Genomic DNA, 25,507 nt, shown 5'->3' on the forward strand with positions numbered 1-25,507 from the left:
CAGGGTAGAGTTGATGAGTGTCACTGTCTTCGAGAGTGGATTAATACTGACACTCTTTCAATCCCCGGATTGTTCATTTTAATTAAGAAAGAGCACGCAATTCTCCCTGATATGTTCAGCCCAAAGATGGATGTGTGTGCACACAACCACTCATGTCTGTATTTCTTGCATTCAGGGGATCAATACTACAAGATTTTTGGGGATAAAACCACTGTTGTGCAACATTAATGTGCTTTTGTCAAAAACACACTTGCTCTTATAATATAGAAATTAGTAAAGGTGGGATAAATGTATGAAAGCAGACCTGGATTAAGAGTTGGAGAGAGTTTTGATTAGCATTGGAGAAAAAGAGAGAGGTTAATGTATTTTACAGCCTTAGGCAGATGGGTTGACTAATGAAGTCCATCAGCAAAGCTGTGTATATACCAAAACATAGGCATTAACTAATACACTTCAGCTTATGTTTACCCCAAACTTTCACAACATTTCCTTCCTGTTGACAACCACCCGTGGGTGATCTTCAGGCAAGTTTCTGCTGTAACCTTACATGAAGATGCACATTTAGGAAAGGTTTTTGTTGTAGTGTTAACCTATTCCTGAGAGATGTATTCTACCTGGTAAGAGTGCCCCATTAACATGATTAAAGCAATGACAAGGACAGTGATGGGAGATCTGTGACCTTATTAGATGGAAGTGAATTGGCAAAAACATTTAAGGAATACAACATGAACTGCTCAGAGAGTGCAGCTTCAGAATACTATTTGGGAGTTTATTGGTATTGTCTATGTTTCAGTTTTGCTGTAGTGGGTGTGAGCAAAATTTGGCATGACAACATTTTTCAGTGATCAATCTTGGACCTGCGAGTTCTCAACCAGGCCTTACACAGACTCTCGTTCAAAAAGCTCACACAGAAACAGATTCTTACCTGCGTTCGACAGCTAGATTGGTTCGCGGCGGTAGACCTGAAGAATGCGTACTTCCACATCTCCGTTCTGCCTCGACACCGACCCTTCTTACGGTCCGCGTTCGACGGCCAGGCATATCAGGACAAGGTCCTCCCCTTCAGCCTGTTCCTGTCCCCTCACGTCTTCACGAAGATCGCAGAGGCAGCTCTTGCCCCGTTGAGGGAGGTGGGCATCCGCATACTCAACTACCTCGACGACTAGTTCATCCTGGCTCACTCTCGAGAGTTACTGTGCCCTCACAGAGACCAGGTGCTCAGGCACCTCAGCCGTCTAGGGCTTCAGGTCAACTGGGAAAAGAGAAAGCTCGTCCCGGTTCAGAGCATCTCTTTTCTCGGCATGGAGTTAGACTCAGTGTCAATGACAGTGCTGTACTGACAACCGGTGCTGTGCAAGATTAGGGAGGATGAGGAACAGGTCATCCTAGTGGCCCCTTACTGGCCCACCCAGGCTTGGTTCTCGGATCTTACGCTCCTCGCGACTGCACCTCCCTGGAAAATTCCCCTGAGGAAGTACCTTCTTTCTCAGGGACGGGGCACCCGCACCCAGACCTCTGGAACCTCCACGTCTGGCCCCTGGACGGGATGCGGAAGATCTGAGTGATCTACCACCTGCAGTCATAGACACGATCAACCAAGCCTGAGCTCCCTCCACCAGGCAACTTTACGCCTTGTGAAAGTTGCGCTTGTTCACGAATTGGTGTTCTTCCCGAGACGAAGACCCGCAGAGGTGCGCACTTCGGTCAGTGCTTTCATTCCTGCAGGAGAGGCTGGAGGGGAGGCTGTCCTCCACAGTTCTTTGTCTGCTTCGGCGGATGGCGGAAAGGGAATGCCGTCTCCAAACAGAGGTTAGCTCACTGGGTCGTTGACGCAGTGAGCTTTCCAACCTAGCATACAGGTACACTGTTCTTGACGCTCACTGGGTCGTTGACGATTCTTTATCTTAAAACATCCAGGCCGTGCCCGCCCCCTTGTGGGTTCGAGCACACTCGAAGTATATACACTATATACGAGAAGTGTGGCATCCTCCTGGGCACTGGCCCATGGCACCTCCTTAGCAGACATCTGCAGAGCAGCGGGCTGGGCAACACCCAATAGTGCCGGTCTCATCCCGTGTTTTGTCAGGTCTGAGCCGGTAGAACTCGGTAACACGACACAACCGACCGGGTGTTCCACTTGCACACAGCACCCTTAACCAAGTTGATCCAGTGCTCCTTCTATCCCAGGTTAGCCACTAAGTGTTGCTCCCTGTATGTTCTCCTCCCTAGCCTTCTGGCCTGCAAATTCAGCGGAGCAATTCCTGGCCAGACCCACTACGAGTCACAGGTGCTCTGTACGGCGGACCCGCGTTTCCCTCGGGCAGCCCCCCTGCCCCAGTCGCCCCCTCATTAGGCTGGACCTACCACCACGCCATTTCCCACATATGGCTTCACAACCCTCGTGGTGTATTTGCCACATGTTACCTCCCCCTAGACTGGGCAGGATGTGGCCTCTGCAGGGTTTTACCCCCTGAAAGAATAGGACCGGGAAAGACTGCCTTCCCCGACGCGTTTCATAGCGTTAAGATAGTCCCAGCCCCTTCATGTCCTATGTGAGAGACATAGTGATAGAGAAGGCCGCGGCTGCCGTGCTTGCTCCCATGCTAGTCGTGTAGCACCTGTTCCCCCCCTCAGGGGTGCGGGGAACCTAAGGTCTGTATGTGACATCTCTTTGGGGGTGTTGGGGAGGGCTACGTGCAGCCGACGCAGCAGCCTGCTTGCACCTGTCTCGACAGTTCACGTAACACGGTTAGTGCGTGGGGTTTTTATATGGGACCCCTTGTGTCACTTCATTCGACACAACGTCGAGTGAGTGACAGAAGGGAAACGTCATGGTTACTGTTGTTACCTCCATTCCCCGAGGGAAGGAACAAGACGTTGTGTCCCTCCTGCCACAGTACCAGACCTACCACTGTAAATAGAAATACCTTATTTTAGGCTCCTCAGTGCAAAATCCTGACTGGCACTTGCTGCCCCGCTTCCCTTTATACCCGTATGTCCGGGGCAGGGCATGCAAATTCTGTCTGCCAACTTGACATTGGCCTTTTCTCAGGTTCAGAGGTACGTTTGGCGTCCCAGGAAGACCCCTTGTGTCAATTCATTCGACACAACGTCTCGTTCCTTCCCTCGGGGAATGGAGGTTACAACAGTAACCATGACGATTTCCAACCTAGCATACAGGTACACTGTTCTTAAACCATGATCACACTCAAAATTACATTAAACTATAAAAGAGAAATCTAAATTAAACCTGGAAATAAAGTTTTAGGATTTTGCAGGTGCTATTCACTGAAAAGGGTTAAATAGTTCTTGTCACAATTTAATAGTGTTTAGTCTCTCATTTAGCTGATGAAAACACACTGTGTGATCATGAGGAAGGATTACGTCAAGATTGGAATGCATGTGCAAAAATTGAATATCAATAAAATAGCCTGCTCCTCTCTCTGTTGATTGCGTGCTATGATTACCCTTCTGTGTGATTTTAAAAAAAAAAAACATTCAGAATATACGAAATATTTAAGATTCCTCACAATTTCGTGATCAGTAATCAAATAAGAACATTTTTGACATTAACTGTGTTAACTCATTTTGTACAAAATTTTATTTCTTTGATTAAAGAACTTTCAAAAGATGCTGTGTGAAAATTAATATGCAGGATCATGATTATATAATAATCATCGGGTTTTGCACAAAGTTCACTTAAACTGTTATGCTGATATTTTCATTTCAAATGAAAAATAAAACATTTTATTAGAAAAATGCAAAATGCATTTTCACAAGTGGGGGCACAGCCATTGACCAGGAAAATAAAAAATGGCACTCCTTATCAAAAAGGTTGCCGACCCCCGGTGTATAGTATATGTATGTGTTTTCCTGTGTGTTTCGGGGTTGCAGTAAAGGTGTGTTGAGTGTGTTGCATGTTGATATTGGAGTCACTTCACTCCCTTCCTCTCTGAGGGGTAAATGGGAAATCATTACAAAGCCTGGAAAGTGTCCAGAAAGGGGTTTCCACGGCAACAGAACCATGGTTCCCATCCGCCCTTTCTCTCTCTCTCTCTCTCTCTCTCTCTCTCTCTCTCTCTCTCTCTCTGCCTCCCTCTTAGGGAGTGATGTGTAAGTGTGCCATGTCCTCATTCCAGGACCGTCCTTCATTCACTCATGAGCCTTGATAATCAGTATTGGGTTCTTGGACTGTATACAAAGAATTTACATACTGAATTCAACACGGACGTTTTAGAATTAAGATGATGGCGATACATCTTCATAAGTATATTTATATATATATATATATATATATATATATATATATATATATATATATATATATTTGACTGCAGATGATAAGCTTGACACTTTCATAAGTATGCACACACCTTCATGAATATGTATGTAAATCAAGACGATAAGCCACACACCTTCATTATAATGTGTGTGCTGGATGTTACGTTCAAGAAATATGCCCTGAAGTCATTTGCAGGCATTGCAGCATGCAGCTAGAAAATGTATTCTATTTATGTCTTATATAGCACATACAGTACTATATGATGAGAGCTTCTCTTCCTTCTTAAAGCTAAAGTGTGTAATTTCTGAGTGTCTGACGTCACCAAACTGAATTGCAAAAATAATAACTTTTCCAGAAAACACCACCCGTCTTCCATTAGTTACACAAACAGATAGTCCGATCCCATAGTCAATTATTAGTGCTATTCCATTTCCCCTGACTTTACGTAAATTCCGTAATAAGAAATGTTCTTACCAATGGAGCAATTGCTACTTAAATTTCCATCTAAATGTTTTTTTGTGAGTCGCAGATAGCAGGGGGTAGTCAGCGCAGCTCCAGCTTTACAGGCAAACTGACAGCTGTTTAAAAACAACTCTTTATTTGTGGTCAGCTGAAGAAAGAAAGTCATTCACATCCAGTATGGCATGCGGGTGAGTAAATGATCAGAATATGTACATTTTTTAAAACTATTCCTTTAAAAGTTGTCTATACTAACAAACATTAGCTATATTGAGGCAGCTAAAGTTCACACTCTACATGATGTCAGGAGATCTCAATGGAATCTGAACAAGCATGGAAAATGAGAATTCTCGGACTATCTCCAGACACTCGACATGGTCATCAATTCAGTGACTCATGAGCCTGGTTGAAACCTTCTCACTTACTTGGTCAGCCTGCTGCCACCACAAGAAGCCTGCTGATGTCGTTACTACAGTCAATCCAATAGTAGCAAAGAGCAGCTGTCAAAGCAGCTGTGTACAAGGAAAGCTGTAGAGTAGAAATGATTTGACAGATTGTGGAGCATGTTCTTGTGTTTTCACATTTTGATTTGATCATTTTTGGCCTACTGTCTCTCCGTCTATTTTTGTGCTGGATGTTCAGCCCTTATTGGTTTTGCAGAAGGGTTTGAATTAATTTATTAAATTAAAGAGGCCCTATTATGCTTTTTGGGATTTTACCTTTCCTGTAGTGTGTAATATAGGTGTTTGTGCATGTAAAAGGTCTGTAAAGTTACAAAGCACAAAGGTCACACAAAAGGGAGTTATTTTTCTCCCACAGACAACACTGCTCCTGAACTACATAAAACGCCTGGTTTGTAGTCCAGCCATTTCTTTCGTAAAGTATCAACATCACTATGTAACACATTTGCCCGCCTAGGGACTACTTTGGCCCGCCTGCCAAGATGAGTTGGGTTAGTTTTGTTGCCATGTCGAGAAGATGCTGTTTTCTTTACTGCGAAAGCAAAACCACTTTCTTTGGACTTCCAAATGCAGATGAATTGAAGAATTAGTGGTAAAAAGATTCCTCAGCAGTACAACCACAAACAATGTCAGATTTTCAAGATGGTTACTCCTGAAAGATGGTGCAGTTGCCACTTTGTTGGGACAATGTGGCACTTCAGCATCACATCCTGTAAGAATGCCTGAATATTTGTGTATTTATCTGCTACCGAGTGTTTACAAGCGGATTTTTGTGTTGTATCTACAGTGTACACCCAGTGCAATGCTATAGGCTTCTGCTAACCTGCTAGCTAATGTTATTGTGTTGAAATAATTTTGCTAATCAGATGCAGGACCACTTTTACCTACAATTGTGTTGAATTATGCAGATTGTTTGTCGTTCTTACTATCATGAATATTGATCTAGTGTGGAGATGGATTAATTTTTACAAATGGTAGTAATATTACATCTGCAATCCACGGTAGTGCTCGGCTTACCTGCTATGTAATGTTATTGTTTTGGTAAGAGTTTACTATTAGCTGTGTGCTGGCTTTTACCTAAAACTGTGTAACAAAATGGTCGATCCGAAGAGTCTTATCTAATTCTATAATTATTACAAGCTATAGAATTAGCTATCCATGGTAGTCCAATGCTAACTTTCTACTCTCTAATACCCCCATGTAATGTCCAATGGGGAGAAAGCCTCTTTTCTCCTTTCATAGCTCTGGTAAAAAAAAGTTTGGCTACACCCATTCCAGCAAAAGATGACTAACTTAGATACATTACATGTCTTTAACTTGAAGCTTTGTTAGGTTCACAATAATCAACAGTGTACTTGTAAGAAAGCTACTAAATTAAAACTTACCACTGTAAAACATCCTGCTCAAGTCGTGCTTACGAAGGTGGTTTGTGTCAAACAGCTTGTTCTTCCAAACTTTCATTATCAGACTCGGGTTCGAACTGGTACGGCATAGATACAATAGTGTTTACAGCCATTCATGAAGCCTGAAACTCAGCTATGGTATGGGCCGTTACATTTCCAACACACTCTCTAGGCGGTTGACCAATTACAACAGACTGGGCTTTTCGGAAAGGGGGGCTTTGAAGACACAAAATCAGAGCGTTTCAGACAGAGGGTGAAAAGAGTTACTGCAGCAATGTACAGTATTAGAAAAATAATGTGTTTTTTAACATTAAAGCATGTAAACCTATTCTAATAGACCCCCAAAATAAAATTATGAACCTGTAAATTAGCATAATATAGGGTCTTTAAAGGAATGGTTCGCTCAAAAAGGACATTTCTCTCGTAATTTATTCACCCTGTTGTTATTCACCTGTATGACTTTCTTTTTTCCATGGAAAACAAAAGGAGATTTTAGGCAGAATGTTAGTGACTGACAGCCTTGGTCCCCGTACTTTCAAGTCACTAAAACAAGAGCAGCTTCAACATTCTTAAAAAATTCTTCTTTTGTGTTCCCCAAACACAAAAGTCATATAAATTGGGAAAAGACATCAGGGTGAGTAAATTATGAGATTTAAATTTTTAGGTGAATTATCCCTTTAAAGATGCTCTTCTCTTTAGAAAAGCTTTACTCATTTAAATATGAATAGTTATGCTAAAGCATAAGCATACACATATTGACCAATCATATGAGATAAATACTCCAGTCACATCATTAACCGTGTCTCAATCAGGAGAAATTCCGTCAAATAAATAATGTGACATAAATACTGTATGAACACTTTTATTTCACTCATATACAACTGAAGCATCTGTTGATGTTATTAACAGTATGTTTTTGTTCTAGGCAAACTCCACACCCATCAGACAGAGCAGGGGTAACACAACAAATCCAGCAGAATTAAGATACAACATTGTACAATTAACATTTCTGACATTAAAAGGACACTTAAAGGGCTTCAAATATAACAAGTTGGTAAATCAAGAACATGGCGCAATAACACATTGAAGATAGAATTGCTAGTCGAAGAGCACAGAACAACTAGACAGATGTAGAGAAAACTAAAGGCAAATCTGCATTGAAGAGGTGAAGCTGGGGAAGAAGGAGGGTGTGAAGTGCAGCTTGCATCCATGCAATAAAAAGGAAGACAAGGCCATTAATAAATGGACCACTTAAACAGAACTGCTCTGATAAGCATCAGAATTATATCAGACATCATGATCATCTGAGCATCAGCTGATTTCAAGTATTACCAATGTGACCTGCCTGAACTGATGCGAGCCTTGATAAAGCTGTTTTATTTTACCCTCATGGGGGGCAGCCATGTTAGGATCACATGACCAGCTGAATACTCGCTAAATTCAGTAAATACTGTTATTGGATACATTCGGTCATGGATTAAATAGCTATTTAATGTCATTGCTGACTGTAAAGAGTGAATTTCTACAGTGGCATTGGTAACTGCTAAATATTGTGTTTGCTGTGTGGTAAACAAGCAATTAGCCTAAATGATAAACATTAAACTAATCAAAGACCACATCTATTAAGTAACAAGAACTAAAGAAACCCAGAATTTTTTTGTGTGTATTTTCTACACCTGCATTTTTTTAGTTTTTTCACTCAAAAGTTTTTCACACAATGATACACAAACACACTGTAAATTATCAATATTTTTCAGATGGTCCTCAACTACTGATTCTTACATCATATTGTTTATTTGTCTAAATGTTGTGTATCTCACTCTCGCAGCCTGTCTTTCTCTGTAGGGTGAGCGGGCAGCAAAATATCAGCACTCTGCAAACAGTTCACTGTGATTAAAGATTGTGTGCAGATCACAAACATGCAATGCTCACCACAAGACACACTGAAAGTTTAGTCAGATATTTAAAGCCATGTGCAGTTTCCCAAACCTCACTTTGTTTGATCCAGAACTGTATGACAATTTGTGTTACCTCAGATTTTTTAATAATACAAAACTGGACTAACAGAATCTGGTCCTCAGACTGCAATAAATTTGTTTGTTTTTTTATATGGGTTGTAACATTTGTGTATATATAATACACTGAGCATCTGTACCCTGGTAATTGACTGAAGGGCTCTCTTTCCTGTCTTCGCACTGCTGACTGAGCTAAAAGGCTTTAGTGGCTAATGTCAGTGAGTGGTACGTTTTAATCCTGTTGAGAGCGCAGCCAAGGGTGAAATCCTTCTTTGATTATTACTTGCTATCATTGGCTCTTTCCAGAAAAATATTTCTCCACAGACTGGACCGCACAGTCAGGAAATCACCAGCAAGACTTCCCATCCAGGGCACAGTATGTGCTCTACAGAGATGTAGGAAAATCTGGGATAGATGGTGGCAGATATTCTATGACTTAAGTCAAAAATTAACATTACACCTGAAATATACCTAAATAATTTGAATTGAGAGCTTGTGAATTGGAATCTAATGAAACCTGTATCAATACCCAGCCATCATGTCAACATACAATAAATTTGACTCATCCATCAAAATGTGATGCATCAAAAATGTGATAATGTATTATTTTTAATCAGGCACCAAATAGAATACCCTCAAATATCTTACAGCATTGGAATCATTTAGAGCCCAAGCAGGATAGGATTTTGTACAAACCCCTTTGCACAGTTTTCTCTCCTGTGTTGATATATTTCCTCTCCTGTGTTGATATATTTCCTATTGAAACAGGAAGTTGCTTAAGAACATATCAAAAGGCCTGTCCCTTTTTGAATAGCCAATAACCTTCTGTTTATGTCACAGCCATGAACATAATTTTCTATGTGATAGTGCTTGAAAGAAGTGGTTGGCATTTGGGGTAGAGAAGTTAATTGTTTTATTTTTAGCAGAGGTCTAGTCAAGGTCAGACATCCAATACCCAGACCAAGACTAGACCCTCCAGACCAAGACCAAGACAAGACCCTTCAAGATCCAGACCAAGACCCAGACCAAGACGTATCGGTTCATGAACCAGGCAGTTTATAGAGAAAACAGTCCAGTTTTACAAGATGCCTTCATAACCCAAATGCCACAGGTGTCACAAAGCAGTTTATTCTTCTACCGAAAATAAAATTAAGATAAAAAAAAAGTGTCATATATGGCTCTTTATTACAGGGGTAATTTTTTTAAAAGAAGAAAAAATCCTAAAGGAATGTTAATAGATTGTTAAAGAAATAATAAAATTTCATTTTATTTAATAGGATCTTAATGTATAGTATATACTTATCTTAGTCCTTTAGACATGGTTCAAAATGGGCTAGTCACATGACACCATGCGAAGATCGAACATGTGAATGGCGAGCTCTGCATACTTCGCTAGTTTTAATACTTTTTATGACATAAACTGTTGAGATTTGATACACTCCGTTTCATAACTGTTCTAGGAGGACAATATGTCAAATAATTCAAAATCCTTGGGTTCTGGAGACATTAAAAGACACTTACGTGTTCAAGCTGACACACCCGAGCAGGCCGCGGGCCTGGGAGTCGATTTGGTCGGGGAGGTGCGTGAAATGTGGCTGGAGATGCTGAACATATCGGCATTTGGAGCACGTCTGGGAGCTGGTGGATTAACATCCATTTAGTTGGAGTCCTTGAGGGAGTAGGGGGACAGAATACAGTGAAATTCCTGGATGGGCTCTTTCCGAATCTGATTGACATATCAGTCCATAAACTGGAAATTGAGCGAGCTCACAGGGTTCCTGCTTGGAGATCCATGGAGGGAGACAGGCCCCAATTTATTCTGGCCAAATTTCTGAGATCATCCGATAAAGATCTTGTGTTATGCGAGGCAAGGTGTAAAGGAAGGCTGTCTTGGAAGAACCACAGCATTTTCTTGTTCCCAGTATTTGTAAACTCGACAAGAGAGAAATGTGATCGATTCAAGGAATGCAAGAAACTTTTACATCAACGGAAGTTCGCTTTGCACTGATATTCCCGGCCAAATTGAGAATAGATGCTAAGGATGGCCGTAAAGCATTCACATGCCCATAGCAAGCAATATCCTTCATAAAGTCAAATTTGCACTGGTTCCGCCTAGCAGCTGGAATTTATTTGGCTATTTGGAGTAACCCTACTTCAGGACAGTTTTATGGATGAATCTACACACTCTGTGAGTGTTCCACCTATTGGCTGGAGTTTGTTTTGTGGAGTATTTCTTGCAAAGTCATTGGAGTGAGTATCTAATTTGCTTGCACTCATGTTGCTCATTGAACATTTGCTTGACTGTTTAAAGAATCTGCATAATTTTTTGTGCTGGTACTGCCTATTTATTTAAAAGAACTTTATTTTGTAGATTAACCTCCCTCACAATACACTCTATCCAGCAGAAAAGGGACTTATTAATAAATCATTTGGGGTTCAGCCATATGCTCGAAATAACATTGTGGAGCGGAGGGGGGCGACCGGTGACGATGGTTTGAGAGAGAGAGAATTACGGGCATGTCCGTCATGTGTGTGTGTATTGATGTTTGGTTTTTTTGAGTTTAATTAAATTATCATTTATGTTGGTTGACAAGTTACAGAGTGCAAATGCGAGATAACAGGGTGTAACATAACTTCTCCGGATAGTTTGATAGAAAAGTTTTGCAATTGCAAAATAGGGGCAAGAACTTCCCATTCAATACAAATCCTGGGAGGGGCTCTGTCAGGTGGAAGTGACCAATGAGCCATATGTCTGACCGAATGCATAATAATAAAACAAAATCTTGGGTAGGCCTAGCTCACCTTTGTCAATCAGCCTATGTAACTTACTGAAGTGTAATCTGGGAAGTTTTCCATTCCAAATGAAGGTCTTTACCATGCTATCAAATTGCTTGAAATAAGAGAGGGGGACATCTACAGGGAGAGATTGTAGCAGTTAGTAGAATTTTGGAATACAATTCATTTAAAAAACATTAACCTTCCCAATCATAGATAAATGTAATGAAGCCCATCTGCCCACATCGCTCGAAAACCTTTATTTTAAAGGGTCAAAATGAACTCTAAATCACACAAATTTGCTGTGAATAAAATACCCAAATACTTAATGCCCTGCTTGGGCCATTGGAAGGCGCCTGGCTGAAAAGCCATTACCGGGCGGTATGCTGTCAGAGCCAAAACTTTGGATTTAGACCAATTACATCTGTATCCTGAGAACTTAGAAAAGAAATGAATAATTCTGTGGAGGAAAGGCATAGATCTAGGAGAGTTTGAGATGAATAATAAAATATTATTTATTGTGGTGTGGCGCAAAAGCTTATGCGCCACACCTCCCGCCATCACCCCTGGAAAATCCTGCCGGGTGCCCCTATCCAGAGTAAAATAATCTGAATTTAATCAGTTTTTTTGTACTGCCACTACTGGGTGTCTATAAAGTAACTTAATTAGGGCTGGGACAACGCGTCGACGTCATCGACGACGTCAACGCGAAATATGCGCGTGGATTCGTCAGACCCAAAACAAAGATGGCGGCGCCAGAGCGTAGTAGCAACCCTAGTGGCTCCTCAGACTATCAGAAGTGCAAGGAGGCACGCACTCGTTGCTCTAAAGTATGGGAATTCTTTAATTTAAAAGGAAACAATTCCGTGATATGTCGTCTTTGCAAAATGGAGATGCCCTTCCATTCTAGCACCACGGCAATGCACCAGCACCTGAAGAGGCGCCACCCGGCACGCACGCACGCACGCACAGTATTCTTAAGGTGAAAGGAAAGTGTCAGAGTGTAAGTTGTTATTTGCATGTGAATGAAGATGCTTTTTTTTCAGTAAGCTAGGCCTATGTTCAACATAAATGTTGAATTCTGAATGTTTATTTTCATTATTTATTTTTTGTTGGAAAAGCACTTTCTGTATTAGCTTAAAGCCCCCAAGTTTACAATAGTTACTGTATTCTTTCAATAGCTCTAAGAAAGGGTGGCTGGGTAGCCTTTTTATTTTTTTATTGAATGCTAGACATCAGAATGCATTATTTTGCTCTTCTACACTTTTACTTGAATTTTATTTTTGAATTTTGAGTTTAAGAAAAAGGTGAGTGGCAGAGTGTATTACTATATGTTGTTGTTATTTTTATGTGAATGAAGAATTAAAAGATGCACTTTTTTCAGTAAGCTAGGACTATGTGTTTTCAACATAAATGTTCAATTCTGTTGGTTCAGGAAGGACGCCATGACAGGCTGCTGGCTCCCACTGTCGCTATATTTATTTTTTGTTGGAAAAGCACTCTCTGTATTAGCTTAAAGCCCTCAAGTTTACATTGGTTACTGTATTCTTTCAATTGCTCTAAACAAGTATTTTAGGTGACCTTTTAATTTTTTTTATTGAATGCTAGACATCAAGTTGTTGTTATTTTTTTAATCTGAAAGAAGAATTACAAGATGCACTTTTTTTCAGGAAGCTAGGCCTATGTGTTTTCAAGGTTTTATTGAATGCTACCTCTGACTAAGAATGCATTATTTTGCACTTGTATAGTCTTTTATTTTGGAATTTTAAGAGCAATAAACATATATTGCAATGTTAAGGAATTCATGTTTTTTTTCATTCAGATATGTAAATCAACATGTATAAATTGATATTAGTCAATTAATGGGGAGATAATCGAAATCGAATCGAACTGGAAAAATTAATCGTTAGATTAATCGATGCATCGAAAAAATAATCGCTAGATTAATCGTTTAAAAAATAATCGTTTATCCCAGCCCTAAACTTAATCCATCCAATAACAGTATTCCCGAACCCGTACATTTCCAAAAGCTTAAAAAGATTATCCTATTCTACCATATCAAAGCCTTTTCAGCATTAAGTGAGATGGCAGCGACTGGACTCAGATCATTCGCCACTGACCACATGCTATTGATGAAACGCCTAATGTTATCAGAAAAGCTACGGCCCCGAATAAACCCACCTGGTCTATATGTATAAGAGATGCCATAAGTTTATTAATCGGTTAGGCAAAATTTTTGACAGTATTTTAACATCTAGCTGGATCAGGGAAATTGGACGGTAACACTTACACTTGCTTGGATCTTTGCCCTTTTTAAGAATCAGACTGATATGGGCTTGTGTCATGGTTTGCAGAAGCTTTCCATTCTTTATTGATTCCATATCTTGAAAAAGTGGAGCCAGATCTGTAACAAAAGATTTTTTTAAAATTCAGCGGCTAAGCCGTCTGACCCCAGCGCCCAGTTGTCGGTTTAGGAAGTTCTAATGGTTCCACAAAGTTTCTAATATCTTCATTAGTAGATGAAGATGTGGAAATATTGAGATCAAGATCATAATATAATATCAATGGCAAAGGTAAATATTTCACCACCAGCAGATTTCAAATTTCAGAGGGAATGGTAGAAAAATACTCTGTTTTATATATCTAGCCAGAAGATTCCCTGCCTTGTCCCCCAACTCAAAGTATGACTGTCTTGCCCTGAATAGCCAAAACTCCACCTTCCACAAACATTTTTTATTATATCTGTATTTCAATGGGGTCAATTCCCTGAGGCCATTAGATGACATTCGGCACTTCAGCTCTGCCTCTGCACTTTTAATATTCCCGTCCAATTCCACATGTTTTTGTGCTTTGGATTTTTTGGTGAATGATCCGGTCCCTAAGAACCGGCTTAAGTGCCTTCCATACCATGCCCACAGAGGATACTGAGGACCAGTTGGTCTCCATATAGGCACTGATTTCAGCGTTTAGCATTTGTTGGAGTTCAGGATTTTGCAAAAGGCATACATTAAAGCGCCAACTATATGATGACAGTCCCCATGACCACGCCTCCTGCTGGCCGAAGGAGAAAGAGAAGAGGGCACCTTCTCCCCAGTCTCCGCTAGTACTCGCGACCACTGAGGTCACTCTCGAGCCTCCCGGGGCTACGCCTCTTGAGCCTCCTGGGGCTCTGCCTCCTGAGCCTTCCATGGCTCCGCCTTCCACGGCTCTGTCTCCAGAACCTTCTACGGCTCCGCCTCCTGAGCCTCCCACGGCTCAGTCTCCTGAGCCTTCCATGACTCTGACTTCCACGGCTCTGCCCCCAGAGTTCTCCATAGCTCCGCCTCCAGAGCCTTCCACGGCTTCACCTTCAGAACCTTCCTCGGCGCCGCCTCCCACGGCTCCGCCTCCTGAGCCTTCTATGGCTCTGCCTCCTGAGCCTTCCATGACTCTGCCTTCTATGGCTCTGCCCCCCCCTGAGTTCTCCATGACTCCACCTACCATGGCCCTGTCTTCGGAACCTTCTACGGCTCTGCCTCCTGAGCCTTCCATGGCTCTGCCACCTGAGTCTTCCACGGCTCCGTCCTCTGTGGCTCTGCCACCTGAATCTTCCATGGCTCTGCCTTCCACAGCTCCACCCTCGGAGTTCTCCATGGCTGTGGCCCTGTGGCCACCTCCCAGGCCCCCTGACTCAGTCCCTGTCCTGTGGCCGCCTCCCAGGCCTCCTGACCCAGTCCCCGTCTTGTGGCCCCCTTGGACTGCCTGTCTGCCATTTGTGCCCCCCTTGAACTGCCTGTTTGCCCTTTGTGCCCCCCTTGGACTGTCTATTTGCCCCTTGTGCCCCCCTTGGACTGTCTGTTTGCCCCTTGTGCCCTCCTTGGTCACCAATCCACTCATATTAACCTTTGACATTTTGACATATAATAAATAAAAGGTTTGTTAATATGCTCTTATATGACCTATAAGAGAGTGGATTGTTGATATCCTTTGAAAATATGGTTCAACATTTTGGGATTCTCAGGTGTCAATTCTTTAGGTATTTAAAACTGTGCCACCTGCTCTGTACTATTTTTGGGAGTAGCAGACACCCCTCTAAATCGGCAGATACTCTGTGAGTGGTGATTACTGCTTTTGGAAAAGGTCATAAGGCATCAGTGTATTACTCCCTGCTAATTCAGAATCTGGGGGACAGAGATTCAACTTCTCTCAAGAGATTATGGGAGAAAGATTGAAACTTTGTAATGGAGGAGAGACTGTAGGCTAGGATTCTAAAAACATCAAGTCTACATCTAAATATGCAAGGGTGTGCCTAATATATATATATATATATATATATATATATATATATATATATATATATATATATATATTCTATCATTCGTTAGAATCAATAAAAAGTGTTCATCGGGGTATCAGTGATTATAAAGTGAGTGTTCTTTGCTCGCTTTCTGTATGTAATATAATAAAAAAAATTATCAAAGTTGTTAGTCTTGCTTCTAAGAGGAACAATGTGATGTTGACAGTTTAGTCAATGTCTTGATTTACTGATTTATATAACTGCAATGAACTTATTCAGAAACACAGTTTTTAGTTTGTTTCGGATGATTAGCTACATAATACATCATGTAATACATTTATATTAATTAATATTATTAATAGTGATTACATCAAGGGAAATATGATTAATTTAAAATTTTAGTCATAATCTTGCAGCCCTGCTCCCACCAACAACTCATAAGAATACCAACCACTCCCACTTACAGTACAACTCCAGCAGTGTAACATGCTTATTGGTCCTGCGGCTACTGCAAGTAAAACCATGACCTCTACATGGCAGTTATAACCATAAATCACTAATCATTTGTAACATGTTTCCACACTGCTCTCTTCGTGCCTCCTCTTCTGTGGCGTCTGGCTCCTCTTATACCCCTCGAGCTCTCACTGCAAAATAGGAAACAGTTGTTAGAAATAATTCCCTCCAGGTAAAAATCCTTACCGCTCTCATCTCCCGAATTATTATCTCCTAGCGCATGACCACGTCCCCATAACCACATGATTGCTTTGTGTTGTTAGACGTCTAGGTTACGTATGTAACCTCCGTTCCCCGATGGAGGGAACAAGATGTTGTGTCAGAGAAGCGACACTAGGGGTCTCTCTTGAGCACCGATATTCACCTCTGGACTATGAAAAAAGGCCAATGAGAGTTGGCAACCAGTATTTGCATGTTCCGCCCCCGGACATATGGGTATTTAAGTGGCGCAAATACGGCAGTTCATTCAAGATTTTTCTGAGGAGCCGGAAATTGTCCGGCCACAACAGTGGCTCGGCTCAGCGACGTGGCAGGGGAGACACAACGTCTCGTTCCCTCCATCGGGGAACGGAGGTTACATACGTAACCTAGACGTTCCCCTTCTGTCGCTCTCTCCACGTTGTGTCAGAGAAGCGACACTAGGGGTCCACTTATAAAAGCGCCACGCACTGAGCCGGGTACGTGAACTGCTGATACAGGAGCGAGCAGGTATTCTTACGTGCAGGACGACCAACTGTATCAGGCTGCACGTACCCTTCCCCAATGCCCCATTTAAGCCATCAGAATTCCTTATCGTTACCCCGGAAGGGGGAACAAGGTGCTGGCTGCCAACCTGGGAACGGGCCAAGCCTGGCCGGGCCACTTTTCTCTCTATTTTTCTTGCATAGAGCAACTTAGGCTGGGGCCCTTACACGCATTGAGGGAAGGGGGTCTTAGCCCTTATTCAGGGTGGAGAAGACCCTGCGGAGGCCACGGTTTAAGTGGCAAAACCATCAGAGGCCTGACTTAGGGCCTATGTGGAAAAGTCAGTGCGGTGGTGGATCCAGCCTATAGAGGGGGGAACATACAGCACGGCAACCGAGGCAGCCGTGACTGCCTAAGGGAAGCACGGGAGTCCGCTCGCCAGAGGGACAGAACCGTGGCGTTACACACAGGGGAGTCCGAAGGAGGCCTTACCTGTGGAGCACCTACACCAGTGCAGGGTAGCTTGCGGTACCGCGAGTGGCTTGGGTCGGCGAGTTCCTCCGCTGAACTGCGACCCACGAGGGCTAGGGAGGAATCAACCAGTGTCCCAAACCTGAGATCTCCTGGGAATGAAGGCGCACTGTTTCCCCTGGTTAGGGGAAGGGCCTAGGTGCAAGCGATTCACCCGGTCAGATCGTGAGCGTGCCACCGAGTTCTACGGGCTCGGTACCTGAGAGAACACGGGACGATACTGACCCAACTCGGAGATTGTAGAATCTCGCGAAAGTGTTAGGTGTTGCCCAGCCCGCTGCTCTACAAATGTCTGCTAGGGCAGTGCCCCTAGCCAGTGCCCATGAGGACGCAACACCCCTGGTGGAGTGGGATCGGACCCGCAAAGGGGGGGCATGGCCTGGGTGTGATAAGCCAGGGAAATGGCGTCGACAACCCAGTGGGCGAGTCTCTGCTTGGAGACAGCATTCCCTTTCTGCTGTCCCCCAAAGCAGATGAAGAGCTAGATACCAGGTAGATACGTAAGGCACGTACTGGACACAGCAGTGAAAGGGCTGGATCTGCCTCCTCCCGGGGCAGCGCTTGCAGGTTCACTACCTGATCCCTGAAGGGTGTGGTAGGAACCTTGGGCACATAGCCCGGTCGCGGTCTTAGGATCATGAAAGTGTCTGCCGGACCGAACTCCAGGCAAGCGTCGCTAACAGAGAACGCATGCAGGTCCCCGACCCTCTTGATGGAAGCGAGAGCGATCAGCAGGGCGGTCTTGAGAGAGAGGGCCCGGAGTCCAACTGAGTCAAGCGGCTCGAAGGGGGGTCTCTGGAGTCCCGTAAGGATGACCGAGAGATCCCAGGAGGGGAATAGATTAGGCCGGGAGGGAGCTATCCTCCGGGCACCTTTTAGGAACCTGACGATTAAGTCGTGCTTACCAAGATACTTTCCGTCTACCGTGTCATGGTGGGCGGCGATAGCGGCGACATACACCTTGAGGGTGGAGGGGGACAGCCTCCTCTCCAGTCTCTCCTGAAGAAACACGAGCACTGACCTAACTACGCACTTCTGCGGGTCTTCGGCTCGGGAAGAACACCAGTCCACGAACAGACGCCACTTTAGGGCGTAAAGATGCCTGGTAGAGGGGGCTCTGGCTTGGCTGATTGTATCTACGACGGTAGATGGTAGACCGGCTAGATCTTCCGCATCCCGTCCAGGGGCCAGACGTGGAGGTTCCAGAGGTCTGGGTGCGGGTGCCAGAGCGTGCCCCGTCCCTGAGAAAGAAGGTCCTTCCTCAGGGGAATTCGCCAGGGAAGGGCTGTCGTTAGGAGCGTGAGGTCCGAAAACCAAGTCCGGGTAGGCCAATAAGGGGCTACCAGAATGACTTGCTCCTCGTCCTCCCTGACCTTGCATAGCACCTGTGCAAGAAGGCTCACTGGGGGAAATGCGTACTTGCGCAGCCCCGCGGGCCAGCTGTGTGCCAGCGCATCTGCCCTGAGGGGAGCCACTGTCCGGGCATACCAGAGCGGCCAGTGGGAGGTTTCTTGGGAGGCAAACAGGTCTACCTGAGCCTTGCCGAACCGGTCCCAAATCAGCTGGACCGACTGGGGGTGGAGCCTCCACTCCCCACCAGGCAAGCTTTGTCTTGACAGCGCGTCCGCTATCACACTGGGGAGCTCGAGGGACCGGACGGTCAATCCCGTGGGAAGGAGGCGAGGCGCGGGGGCGGCTGAAGCGGCTTTCTCTCACTACAAGAGAAAGCCTACGACCGCAATGCTGTCATGGCTATGTTCTCGCACTGAAAACATAGACTATTCATAAAAACGCTGCCTGCATGTGATCGCAACCCAGGAATGCGAGGCAGTTTTTATGACCGTCAGAGGTGGGGAGACATCAACCACATCCAGAAACTACACAGGGGCGGAAATATCGTCTTTAAAAAGACGCGTCCTGAGAAGGACGTTCAACGCCGCTGTGTTTTGCTCTTTAGAGCGAAATTACTCTTTTAGAATAACTCTTTCGAGTTGTCTGCGCTGTCGAGCCCAGGGCAAGAATGCACAGCCGTCACGAAGGAGAAAGCCGCTGTTATGCGCCGTCAGATCCAACAGCATGTAGAGCGTCAGAGGATTAACCAGGAACTTGGTGTGTAACTCGCAGCAGAGTTCATGCACGACCATCGGCTCCGAAGAAATTTTCTGAATGAACTCCCGTATTTGCGCCGCTTAAATACCCGTATGTCCGGGGGCGGGACATGCAAATACTGGTTGCCAACTCTCATTGGCCTTTTTTCATAGTCCAGAGGTGAATATCGGCGCTCAAGAGAGACCCCTAGTGTCGCTTCTCTGACACAACGTGGAGAGAGCGACAGAAGGGGAACCATAGTTCTTACACGTATGCTGCGTTCCTTTCAAATCGGATGTGGGATATTCCGACTTGATATCTCTAATCTCAAACCATCATTGCCAGATGCTCGGAAGATGAAATTTAAGTAAACATATCTGCAATGCTCCCTTTAGCTTAGCAGGTGTTTGACTGTCACCAGAGATAAACCTAATTCAGAAACAATTTGCAACGCTTGCATTTGTGCTACAGGTGGACGATTATCAAGAGAGAGTATAATTTAGCATGTTTTGAACCCCTGCTACTCTGCTGGCATTTGTTTAACAGTCTTAAATGTAATGTAGGAACTTTGACTTATTTATCGATATTATTTGATAAAAGTAAATGTTTATCACTTATTGTGTATATCTTCCTGGGTGCTGACATGATTGTGTGACATCACACACCTGCATCTCGGCAAAATTGGAGTTTAAAATTATGCATGACTTTCAAAATTGGAATTACTACTTCAAGTGGCGTTCCATTGCACTTTTCCCAGTAGGAAGTTGGAAAATCACTTTCCGAGTTGAATGAAACGCAGTTACATCCATATGATGAGCAAGACATTATGACACAGAGGCAGAAGTACTTGCAAATTCTCAGTAATGGTGAAGATGCCACGCCAACTAGTGGTTGAAATAACTATCACATTTAGTGCACTGGTAATACTCTGTGGTCTTGACTATGACCATAAGCCAAGTCCCAGATCCAGACCAAACCTAGACCTAGACCTAGACCAAGACTGCCTTTATAGGCCACAAGTTCAAGACTCCAACTCTGATTTTTAGGGGTGCACTAGCATATACAGATGAGTTCAAAGCTATCAGACATGGTCTAAATCCACAAAACTCAAATTTAGCTTTAAACTATCTCATATGCTTTTCCTCTCCTCCCTAACATACAAATAGCCATCAGTCAGGCTCCCTTTGAACCTTACATTTAACTGACTCATTCTCAACATATTTTATCCTCACTATTGGTTTCATTTTCTCCCTTTCTTTCTCCCTCTCTAATGGTGCTAAAAAGAGGATCAATAATTCAAGAGAGCAAATAAAGAGTGAAGTATCTCTCTGAAGCATCTGTCTCACACATGCACACGCACACTTTTTCTCTCTCATAAAACATAATCTCACATCATACTTATGACTAAAATTTATATGAGTTGCAGAAAGGTCTTAATAATGACATCAAATTATCATTTAAATTAAATTTGCCTTGGCTCCCAGAGGCTTGACTGATTCGAATATAAATTACAGACAGCGCTACCTTACAAACCGTCTCCTGCCAACCCACACTATCTGGCATACATTGGGATGAATTCACTAAACAGTTGCACCACATTAGAACACAGTATTTCAGTGCAATTTACTAACCACCAGCAGTTCAACTATGCTGTCCAGCTGCTATATGCGTTGGTTCAGTGCTGTGGCACGCCTATTTAAATTAATTGTCATTCTTTACAATGCAAACATGGTTCCTTTGTATATAAGTTATAGATTATAGATCGCACTTTCTTCTCCAAACCTGTGCTAAAACTGTGCTAAATTTACGTTGCATTATTACTGGCAATCAAAAGTTAATAAAATTTAATAAAAAAAGATGTTTGTGTTGATCATGGCTGCAGTAATTGAGTGTTTTATGTACTGTATGTCTGTTAGCTTTATTATACCTTGAGTATTTGTTATTTGTTAATACAATGATTGTTAATCTGGAGAGACCCAGTAGAGACCAAAATCAATCAGCAGACCAAATCACATTATAGCTCATTAGAATCACGTTTTAGTCTTACCAAAAAAAAAAAATAGATATCTATGCATTAAATATTTATGAGAGTTTAATGCCCTTCTGCACTTTTCTTCTATTTTTGTGATTGCTAATCCCAAAGCTGTGTGTGATAGCACACAATAAACAAAGTAATCCTATAATCTTCAGATCAGTTGATTTCTCAATCTCACTGATCTCTCTCCCTTTTGCCATCAAACACATTTCATTGTTTTAGAACAGGTCAGCATGCACAGTAGTCAGCTTTCACCTTCTTTAACATATAAAACACTATGTATGTGCTAAGCATTTAAATTGCTTCTGCAACATTATTCATAACTTGATTTGCATGCTAAACTGCTGACAACATCAGCTTCTTTACTAATCTTTCATTCCAGTTGTAATGCTCTGCACCTGCTCTCAAACTGTTTTATTTCATGAGGCAGCATTGTGATTGTAGCACATCACAGAGGTCTCATGGGAATGAGTGTGAATGAGGGAGAGATCCCTACAAGACATGATGGGTTAAAGGATAAAGGAGTATGTGTGGAAAGGAGCGAGAACAGGAGAGAGAGACTGCCTCAGAGTAAAATGCTGATAGGTAATGAAGGGTGAAGGAGAAAAAGATAGAGAACAGAAAGAGAAAACAGGTGCTATGGGATGTTCATGTAAAGATCTTGACAATTCCAGCAGAATTTCCTATGACACCGAGATGACCATATCACTCCCTCCACATGAAATATGGAAAAAGTCACCTGTGAGAGAGTGCACTTCCTCCTGCCTCTTGTAGTGCTGAGATGTTCATTTTGCTCAACAGCGTTGGTGTTGAACTGACCCATTTGTGCAGCTCTGTTCTTCTGGCTCACATTAGAAAAATTTTCTTTTTGTTTCAGGTGCTGTTGTCCGGGCTGATCGGAGTGGTGTCATGGAAAAGGCCACTTTCTTTGGTGGTAAGAAATAAACTACCCTTAAAAGCAATGCTTCCTCTAATTTTGTTATTGCTATTTACTGCTATTTCTGTTGAGCAGGCAAATCAAATTACATTAATAAAATATAAATTAATTGATTACATTTATTAAATGTAAATAAATTTATATATAAAATAATATATAATGGATAATAACGTTATCTAAAGGCCATAAATTAATGATATTTTCTGTGTTGTTTTCTCAGAAAAATGAAAACCTTAAAATAACATGTTTTGTCAAAAGCAGACTGATCATACCGTGGCTGCATTCAAAATTGCGTACTCTCCGACTATATATACCACTGCATTTGATGCAGAGCGTACTTAAAAATGTGGTAATTAGGTATGCATGCAGGTGAATAGTATAAATGCATTCCTGGACATACATTCACCTTGGAAAGCGTGCACTGTCCCATGAGCCGAATATATGACGTAATAGCAAACCTGCAAAATTCTTGGTATATTTACATTAGCACTTAGAGATTAAATTATCTGCTGTTATTTTTTTTTTTTTAGTTCAGCATTTTAAATGGGACCTCCTCAGCTCCACTGCCATTATAAAAGTAAAGTGTCCAGTGGATTCAGATTCTCAACTAATCTTTTTTTCGGAGTAAAGATTCAGACACCCTACTCCATTGGCATACTGATTTTGGCATATTAATACATAATAGGGAAGTATGCATATTTTAACACAGCTGTGCTGCTGAAATCTGTCTGTGCTTACCAAAATTTAAATCAATGCCCCCAGTGGCTGAAGCTGGAAGTGATGGTGAGGTGAAATGTCCAAAATGTGGCACCAAAAATGAAATTTCTCACATAATTTATTCACCCTCATGCCATCCCAGATGTGAACAGATTTATTTTCTTCTGCAGTACACAAATTAAGATTTTTATAAGAATATCTCAGCTCTGTCACAATGCAAGTGAATGGGTGCCAAACTTTTGATGCTCCAAAATGCACATAAAGGCAGCATAAAAATGATCTATATGACTCCAGTGATATGGTAGATGTGGGTGAGAAACAGATCAAAACTTAAGTCAGTTTTTTGCTAGAAATTCTTCCCCCTGCCCAGTAGCATGAAGAATTTGAATCACCAAAAACACAAGTAGAAGAATGTGAAATTTAAAGTGGAGATTGACTGTTCAGGGAGGAAAATTTATAGTAAAATTTACTTAAATATTGACCTGTTTCTCACCCACACCTATAATATTGCTTCTGAAGACATTGATTTAACCACTGGAGTCATATGGATTACATTTATGCTGATTTATGTTATTTTTGGAGCTTACAAATTTTGGCACCCATTCACTTGCATTGTATGGACTAGAGAGCTGAAATATTCTTCTAAAAATCTTAATTTGTGTTCTGCGGAATGTCATACACATCCAGGATGGCATAAGGTTGAGTAAATGATGAGAGAATTAAATTTTTTGGGAGAACTATTCCTTTAATACTGTCAACAGAAATGCAATTTTATTAACCCTACTCCCAAAACCAAATCCCAACCCTAAACCTAACTGTGGTGATGGGGGTGGCCGAGCAACGTTTGCAGAGACCGAGGCCGGGAGAGTCAAAACGGTAAGGATTGACACCTGTGGGAAATCATCTCTTACAGCTGTTTTGTTGGCAGTGAGAGTAGAGAGGGCAAAAGGGCAATCCAGACTGCCGGAGGGAGAGAGACGCACACAGCAGATCATGTGCGCATTTAATATTATGCTGAAAAGAAGGTCTTCGTGTGTGCAATACAATATTTACTTTGGACATTTTACCCAGCCCTCACTTCCTCCTTCAAAAGAAAGCTAGAGACATATCACACTAACCTTCAGTGGAGAACCTTTGAATTGCACTCACATTTGTTTATGTGAATGCTTGTCAGTAAATCGGCTGTATAGGGTCGATTTCAGGGTGCATGAACATTCAGAAGCAGCATGTAGATTTTCTGTGTGGTAATGTTGCACAAGGCAGATCCATAATAATGCATGCACAACCTTTGAGGGCTTTGCTATGAACATAAAATCTCTGTATTGTTGACTAATACAGTCCTTTTCACAAATTAATCAGTGCTGCATTTCCAAACAAGATTTCTAACAGCTTCAGTTCCATACTAAAAAAACAAAACAAGCAAAATGCGAATGACATGCAAGTCCAGATGAAATGCTGTCTATTTATTCAGCTCTGATTCAAGAAATCTTTAGCTTTTTCCCCCACATATATATTTTAGTCTGCGTTCTGCACAGTATTTTATTTCCAACTGCACAGAAGAAACATTAGAAGTGCATGGCTGCACGCGTGCACATTTCTTACAAGCATGTGGTGTTTGATTTTATGTGTTTTCGTGTGTCTGTGTGAGCCATTAACTAATGCTGGTTTTAGATTCATAAACAAACCAGTTCTATGTTCAGTTTGTGCACTGGGGTCTAAAAACAACACGTACTTCTCTCACGTACTCATTTATTTAATTCCTTCCCTATTACCTTCTCATTCTAACCAAGGCACAAAATCATGAAGATTTATCTCTACCATTCATAATATGCTATTACTGAACCAGTACGTGACATGCACATGTTTGGTACACTTACAAAGGATCATTTTCTTATTTGACCTCTGCCCTGTGAATTTAGCTGCATATTTGTTCACCTGTGTGATGCTAAGGCATTATCACTGGTAGTGCTATCAGGAGGAGCTGGAGGCTTCTGATTGCCTGTCATGTAGTGCTCTGTAGTCAGTGAGTGTCTGTTCACACACAGATCCAGCCTGGCAGTCAGTGCTGCAATGGGATTTCAAGTGTATGCATTGGGTTTTGCTCTGTTCAGCCAGCCGTTCTACTCATGCATAATTGCAGCAGGCATTGGGCACACTGGCTGAATCTTTCATGCCACTTGTTTGGTGGGATCGGCCAGCTCTATGAAGATAAATCGGTAGCAAATCTCGAGAGCTTGCATCTTTGGATTTGAAAAATTGTACAATAAATATTTGTACTTGTAAGTTCAAATTTACACTCACAGGACCAATGTGAAAACCTGTGTAATAAAA

The 25,507-nt window shown here is 42.4% G+C and overlaps 1 protein-coding gene across 1 annotated transcript in view; it reads left to right on the forward strand.

The window, feature by feature from the left end:
* Positions 1-25,507, forward strand: part of fam189a1 (family with sequence similarity 189 member A1) — a 242,002-nt gene that overhangs the window by 84,138 nt on the left and 132,357 nt on the right. Inside the window, exon 2 of the mRNA XM_052138454.1 lies at positions 22,400-22,456. The gene's annotated coding sequence lies outside the window, so the exon portion shown is untranslated. The remainder of the gene's footprint in view (positions 1-22,399; positions 22,457-25,507) is intronic.

Source organism: Xyrauchen texanus, chromosome 2 (assembly GCF_025860055.1).
Source record: "Xyrauchen texanus isolate HMW12.3.18 chromosome 2, RBS_HiC_50CHRs, whole genome shotgun sequence".
In the NCBI taxonomy this organism is placed as follows: domain Eukaryota; kingdom Metazoa; phylum Chordata; class Actinopteri; order Cypriniformes; family Catostomidae; genus Xyrauchen; species Xyrauchen texanus.